This window comes from Palaemon carinicauda, chromosome 36, assembly GCF_036898095.1.
Source record: "Palaemon carinicauda isolate YSFRI2023 chromosome 36, ASM3689809v2, whole genome shotgun sequence".
Classification (NCBI taxonomy): Eukaryota; Metazoa; Arthropoda; class Malacostraca; order Decapoda; family Palaemonidae; genus Palaemon; species Palaemon carinicauda.
This window is the reverse complement of record NC_090760.1, coordinates 72,377,791-72,386,188: the sequence shown is the minus strand read 5'-3', so window position 1 is coordinate 72,386,188 and position 8,398 is coordinate 72,377,791. Positions and strand designations below refer to the sequence as shown.

At 34.4% G+C, this 8,398-nt stretch overlaps 1 long non-coding RNA gene and 1 pseudogene across 1 annotated transcript in view; one reads left to right on the top strand and one right to left on the bottom strand.

The window, feature by feature from the left end:
• LOC137628465 (uncharacterized) overlaps nt 1-8,398 on the top strand; it is a 186,882-nt gene that overhangs the window by 31,366 nt on the left and 147,118 nt on the right. The gene's annotated exons all lie outside the window — the stretch shown is intronic.
• The window catches only part of LOC137628260 (uncharacterized), a 97,216-nt pseudogene that overhangs the window by 15,899 nt on the left and 72,919 nt on the right, over nt 1-8,398 (bottom strand).

Sequence of the window (8,398 nt, the reverse complement as noted above, 5' to 3'; positions counted from 1 at the left end):
AATAATATATATAGTATATATTATATAATATATACATATAAACAGTATATATATATATATATATATAAATATATAATATATACATATAAACAGTATATATATATATATATATATAATGTATATATACATATAAACTATATATATATATATGTATATATATATATATATACATAATATATACATATAAACAGTATATATATATATATATAATATATACATATAAACAGTATATATATATATATATATATATACTGCATATTTTATATTGAGAGAAGAAGTTTGGTGGAAAAGGATGCCTTTGAAGGCTCAGAAAGGACGCATCAGGCAACCGACTCCTTAATGTTTGAGTTAATATGTTTGTGATTTTAGTGTGTGTTTGCGTGTGAGCGATGTATCAACGACCCCCAATTTACGAGCGTGTTTTTATTTGTGTTTTTTTTGTGTGCGTTGTGAATGCGTGTTTTTAAGTACTTGTTCGTGATGAATTAAACATATTTCATATTTTACGCGAATTATGAACATGTTTACATTATGAATTTATTTAAAACCAAGTTCAATATGCGATATATTCTTAAACCTTCTTGCGTACAGTCGCGTAACTGCGTAAATGTTTGAAGTTTTACGCGAGAGTATGAGATCATGTTTACATAGGCAAGTGATTTAAAACGAAGTTTCATCGGGAATACTTTCATAAACATTCCTGAGTACGGTCACGTAACTGCGAACATGTTTGTATTTTTACGCGAATTATGAACACGTTTACATACGCAAGTGATTCAAAACTAAGTTTCATCTGCAAAACATTTATAAACACCCATTGTTCACGGCTGCGTAACTGCGTAAAAGCCTGTATTATTACGCGAATTATGAACACTTTTATATACGCAAGTGATTCAAAACTTAGTTGCATCTGCAAAACATTTATAAACCCCATTGTTCACGGCTGCGTAACTGCGTAAATGCCTGTATTATTACGCGAATGATTAATATATTTACATAAGCGAGTAATTCCAACCCAAGCAGTCCCATCAAAAATATTCCTCTGGGAAGTTAACTTTCACCCGACCATTACTATAAAATTTAACAGCGCATATGATCGTCCCCATATTGCATTGATTCCCTGAGATATTGCAGCTCACATTTCGGCAGGGTTGCCAGGTTTTCTAAGTGAGAAAAGGCCAACTACTAATCAACAGAAGCTTGAAAATGCCAACCCATTAGTCAAAAAAAAAAAAAAAGCCCAAAATATAACATTTGAGACCAACCTGTTTTCATATTACTAAAGGCCAACCAATTTAAAAAAAGGACAAAATTTTAGGTTTTTGGGCTAAAAAAGGCCAACCATTTAAATAAAGGGAAAAATTTTAGTTTTTTGCCCTGAAAAAGGCCAACCAATTTTTAAAAAAGGACAAAATTTTAGATTTTTGGGCTAAAAAAGGTCAACCAAATTTAAAAAACAAAGAAAAACTAGGTTTTTGTCCTGAAAAGGCCAACAGATTTAAAAAAAAAGTACAAAATTGTAGGTTTTTGGCCTGGAAAAGGCCAACATGGCAATCCTGCATTTCGGTGTCTTCGATACGCGGCTAATCGACGGTTGAGCCATGTCCCGTGGACGTAGCAAGGAGGGCTTTGTAAGTTGTATTTAGTTAATCAGTAAAGAAGAAATGCCTGTAGGATGGGAGGCCTATTATTATTGTTTTATAGTAGGCCGCTATCGAAGGAAATGAGAAATAGGCATGAATAGCGTGCTCCGGTTTGTACTGATTTAGTTTCTCTTGATATACTCATTAGCATAAATGTATGTGATAACACACACATACACACACATACATGCACACACACACGCACACACACATATATATATGTATATATATATACAGTATATATATATATATATATATATACAGTATATACACACACACACACATATATATATATATATATATACTGTATATATGCATATATATATGTATATATATATATATATATATACATATATATGTATATATATACTGTATATCTTACTTATAACTGTAATCGAACAGTTTAAAATGTTTCTTCAAAAAGGCCAATAAAAGAAATAAAAAGAAGATATAAATCAATCACTATATTTCGGCCAATACATATTGGCCCCTCTTCAGTGTGTAAAGCAGAAATGAGGAATAAAGTGGACAGTGGCAGTTTATATAAGAAAGAAAAAAATGGTGTTTCCAGATGTTCTAATGTTGTTTTTAAGTGCTGGAAAGATTAGCCAAATTTAATTATATTCCTCATTTCTAATTTACACCCTGAAGAGGGCCAATATGTATTGGCCGAAATATAGTGATTTATTTATGTCTCCTTTGTTTCTTTTATAGGCCTTTTTGAAGTAACACACACACACATACACACATATATATATATATATATACATATATATATATATATATATATGTATATATATATATATATATATATATTTGTATATATATATATATATATGTGTGTGTGTGTGTGTGTGTATGTATGTATATGTTTGTGTGTGTGTGGTTGCGTGCATGTGTCACTGCCACTCTCATTCTTCAGTGTATATGTTTTTCTTTTAACGAATCAAAGCTCTATTTTACTCTGAAACACTTGCTAGTAATTACTGGTAGCTTTTATATGCATCTCTCTCTCTCTCTCTCTCTCTCTCTCTCTCTCTCTCTCTCTGCAGGAATTTCAACTATTTGATCTCATTTAATCTTACAACGTCCGTCATGAGACTTTTTACAATACGTAACAATCATTTTATGTTAAATGAATGAATGAATTAATGAATGAAAGGTTGTACACTGCTAGCATTCATAGTAGTAAAATTTATGAATGAAAGGTTTTATACTACTAGCAATCATAGTCGTAAGATTTATGAATGATAGGTTGTACACTGCTAGCATTCATAGTAGTAAAATTTCTGAATGAAAGTTTTTTACACTGGTAGCAATCATAGTAGTAAAATTTCTGAATGAAAGGTTTTACACTGCTAGCAATTATAGTAGTAACTTTATGAATGAAAGGTTGTACACTGCTAGCAATCATATTGGTAACTTTCTGAATGAAAGGTTGCACACTGCAAACAATTATAGTAGTAACTTTCTGATTGGAAGGTTGTACAGTGCTACCAATCATAGTAGTAAGATTTATGAATGAAAGGTTGTACATTGCTAGTAATCATAATAATAACATTTATAGATTAAAATAAGATGTATCTACTTTACTTCAGAGGGACGATTGTCTTACTCAAGTTGGTTACAATATGTTTGCTTAGTAATCTTATGTGTCCTGGGTTTTTATATTTAATTGCTTGTATTCAACTTAGTTTGGTTTGTTGTATCTTTTGTAGAATTTCTTTTTATATAATGGTGTGGATTTTATAATAATAATAATAATAATAATAATAATAATAATAATAATAATAATAATAATAATAATAATATATTAGGTTAAAATAGTATTTATCCTGTTTTTTGTGTTTAAATTATCAGTTTGTTGACGAAGAAGTCTCTTTAATATGAACACTTTTGTCATCTTGATATGTCATAATTTACATATACATATACTTGTATTTAGAGAGAGAGAGAGAGAGAGAGAGAGAGAGAGAGAGAGAGAGAACCATTATCTTTTCCTTACCTGGGTCATCTTGTCGGAGCGTCCCTCCCACGACAGCCTTTCGTCATAGAAGGGCTCCAGGTGGGTCCCGACGTAGATTGGCTCCCAGTGGTGGAAGGGCGGATGTCTCTTGGCCACCATGACGACGTTGACGCTATCTGTGGCCTCGTTGGCCTCGGCCCACTCCCGAAGGCCGGGAACCTTGTGGCACTGCGGACACACGAATTTGTGGAAGGGTATGGCGGACCCGCGCTTGAGCATGCGGACCAGGGCGGCTTTGGTGGCGGGCGGGCCGCAACCCGCTTTTTATTTCGAAGATGGGCAGGACGTAGACCCGTCGTGTGGGCGCCGGCACCCTGGAGGCGTCTTGGCGGCGCATCATGTCCATGAAGAAGCGGATGAAATCCAGCGACGGGTAGAGCTCCACGTCGCTGGCTAGCACGAAGTAGGTGGCGGCCGCCCGCCGCGCGATGTTGCGGGCGATGTTCACCCGGGTAGGTGAGGTTGTGGGCGCGCTTGTAGGTGTGGGCGGCCAGGTACGGGGGCGGCATGGAGCAAGAGGGACGTTGAGCTATCAAATGGGCAGTGGGCGGCACGTGGTGAGGCATTGTGGTCGGCCGGGAAGAACAGGTGGAACGTGACGTGTTTGGCCACGAGTGGACGACACGTCCGCAGGAAGGCCACGGTCCGCAGCGTCGTGTTGAAGTCGCCGCCAGGGGCGAAGACGGCGGCGCTGACGGGGCCCCCGCCACCGCTCCACCAGAGGCACGAGATTGTCCAGGAAGGTGAAGTCGGCGTGCGTCGTGTACGTCACCGACTCATTGCACGCCGGTTGCGTGTCTGCCGGGATATAGTTATAGAGCACCCAGTGCGTGCCGTGGAGGGCAGGGCGGGGTGGTGAGTGTGGGCGTGTGGCAGGTGTGCAGGTCCGGATACACCTTCTCCTGCAGCGTCGGAGCCGGCGTCGGAGGCGCCGGCGGCTCTGACGGATCGTCCACCGTCGGTTCGCTCTCGGTCGGGTAATCGGCCGAGTCCGGGGAGGAGGAGGACGAGGTCAGGTTATCGTGCAGGAGGGACACGGCCCCACGGGGGGTGACGAGCCTCGGGGGCGCCACCACATGCACAGCCACGTACAGGGCGAAGACCACGTTGAGGACGAAGCTGCCCCGGACAAGAGCGCTCCGCCGCCATCCCACCATCACCTGTCGGGGCAGAAGGAGAAAAAACAGATGTAATATATAATATTGTAATATATATATATATATATATATATATGGTAATCATTGTCACTTAGTGATGGTATAAGTTTAATGCTGTAGTGCTATAATAATAGTAAAATGTGAATTAAGTTTAAAATTTTTTTTTTTTCGTTCATATATTGTAATTTGGACTAAAAGGGTTCTTTTGTAAATTGTTGTATGGTTGTGGTCAATAAAATATCTATTTATGTATCTAGAAACACTTTCTTCATGATTTCAAACTCAGCAGTTTTTTTTCGTTTTTTTTTAGGGGGTGGGTTGTTATCAAGAGAAGTGAAAATCAACATTTATGGAAATATTTCAAATTCATAGCAGTTTTCCTTTTGGGTTATAATGATGAGAGAAAATCAAAATCAACATTTACTGTATAGGAATATTTCAATTTCAGAGCATATGCTCTCATTTTTTGATTTATTGATATGGCCATTATGATGAGGAGTGAAAATCAAAATTTGTGGTAATTTATGAATCAATTTTGAAATAATATTTCCTACATATATTTACTTCTATAAGATCCCTTTATGATTTATGGGGATTTATACATTTATGTTATAATGATATTTCTTAAGGATATTTTTTATCAATATTTATTAAACATTTTAGAATAAGAAGAAGAAAGATGTAGAAAGACGTTCTTGAAGATTCCAAATTTAGAACATTTTCTTTTTTATAATGTGTTAAAATAAAACTTGATGGTGATTTATTAATGCTTTTTATAATAACATTTCTTTGTTTTTTATCGATTACAATAAACACATGCAAATAGTGAGTGAAATACGAGTTACATTTTAGTATATTATATTATTTCCTAAAGATGTTTTCCTTTATTAATCCCCTTTATAATCATTTTATATAAAATGTAATGTCTCCTTCAATTCATTCATGTTATTTTATATTATATTATATATTATAATATTTTCTTTAAAATTTTTTGATTTATTAATCCCTTTTATAATAATCTTTTTCAAAAATGTCTCCTTCAATTAATTCATATTATTTCATTATATTATATTATAATATTATTTCTTAAAAATTTTTCGATTTATTAATCCCTTTTATAATAATCTTTTTCAAAAAAGCCTCCTTCAATTAATTCATATTATTTCATTATATTATATTATAATATTATTTCTTAAAAATGTTTCGATTTATTAATCCCTTTTATAATAATCTTTTTCAAAAAAGCCTCCTTCAATTAATTCATATTATCTTATTATATTATAATATAATATTATTTCTTAAAAATGTTTCGATTTATTAATCCCTTTTATGATAATCATTTTAAAAAATGTCTCCTTCAATTAATTCATATCATGGGTTACAATAAACCGTACAAATAATATCAATTGAACTATGACGTAAAGGTATAAAATTTCTGAAAGATTCCATGTTCAATTGATGAAGATTTTTACTGCAAAACCATCCAAAATATATCACGTTTCCTCGACGCTCCAAACGATACAATTGATGAAAGGGAAAGTAGCCATTCCATACAAGTGGGTCTGCCCAATCTCTTGGCCTCAAGTCATAGTCCACAACCCCTGACGCATTACAATCACGTTTACGTTTGCCTCATTTGGTTGACTGGTTCTCTTCTGTCCTACCTTATGTTATAATATTAAGTAGGGCTTATATTATTATTATTATCATCATCATCATCATCATCATCATCATCATCATCATCATCATCATCATCATCATCATCATTATTATTATTATTATTATTATTATTATTATTGAGTATATGCTATGATAATTTGAAGACAAGCACATTTAGCACAATGTTCTACCGAGCATTTAGACTAACTTCATCTTTTGAAAATTTTCATAGAGAAATATGTATCCTAGAGAAGTTCTTTTCCAACAATGGGTTCTCATCCAAAATCTTTTATCAAATTACCATATTTTAATGATGGAAAAAAACAAATATCTTAAAACCAAAATAAATGAAATCTTGAGTAAATACCTACCACAAATTAGTTCGAATATAATATTCTATTATTATTCCAAAATAAAAAGTATTGTCAATCATAAAGAAAAGCTGCAAAAGACCTTTGAGTCTATGGTGGTGTACTTGTTTAACTGTGGCAAATTGCCAGTTTGCTTATATTGGCTCCACGAAAAAATGCATTTTTTCTCGCTACCAAGATCTGAAGAGAATTAGCAGCCGAACTGGCAGAGCCTTGTCCAAACCTTTACAGTCCAGCATACGAGATCACTGCGACATGGATTGTAAGTGTTCGCTCTTTTTGGATACCTTCTCAATGCTATACAGAGGCTCATTTGAAAATGAAATAGGAATATTCGAGTCAATTTTTATAAAATCTAAAAAGGCACAAGTTAACCAAGAAATTTCTAGTTTTCCGTTGAAAATTGCTGAATATTCCTTCTCCCATTCTAAATTAAATTTTATTTGTTTACAATTTTTATATACAGCCGGCTCTATATTGTTTTACTTTCTTTTACCCAAGAACATGATTATGAACACAGAGAAGTTTGAAACGTCGTTATATGTTGGTGATGGAAATAAATTTAAGAATTTTTGGCGTTGGGGTGATTCTCGAGTTTGTTATTAAACTGGGGTTCCCTTCCACCCGCTCAGGATCAGATATTATTATTATTATTATTATTATTATTATTATTATTATTATTATTATTATTATCGATAATATTATTTATATTATCATCATCATCCTCCTCATCATCATCATCAGTATTATTATTATTATTATTATTATTATTATTATTATTATTATTATTATTATTATTATTATTATTATTATAATGATATAAACTTTCCTAGTTGGAAAAGCAGGATGCTACAGTATAAGCCCAAGAGCTCAAACAGGGAAAATAGCCCAGTGGGGAATGGAAATAAGGAAACTGCTTTAGGATTTCATTATATTACGTGATACCATCGAGAGAGAGAGAGAGAGAGAGAGAGAGAGAGAGAGAGAGTTTTCTTCAAAGTTTCGTTGCATTTCCAAGTGGCCCAAGTATTTTAATATTGTGGCTTAGTAAATAAGAGGAAGAACAGATTTAATTACGTTTTCGCGAACAGATTAATTCTCTCTCTCTCTCTCTCTCTCTCTCTCTCTCTACTTCAAGTAAAGGGAATTGGTTTAAAGATAATCCTGAGGAAATTACTTTGTAGGAAACTTTATGTGCAACTGAGAGGAATACTAATTTCTCTCTCTCTCTCTCTCTCTCTCTCTCTCTCTCTCTCTCTGCACTTACCTGTCAATCATTTCTCCATTCGTTCCAACATGTCTCCAACACCTAAAACTTGATCTTCTTCCTGCATGATGTTTAGGAAGTTCCCAAAATTCAGGAACCCCAAAGTTTTCCATTTGGGAACCGTTCCTTAGTTCCTGATTTTAGGAAGTCTCTGGTTCCTAATTTTAGGATCTCCCTAGTTCCTAATTGAAGGCACTCCCTGGTTCCTAATTTTTGGAACTCCGTGGTTCCCAATTTCAGGAACTCCCTGGTTCCTAATTTTAGGAAATCCACGG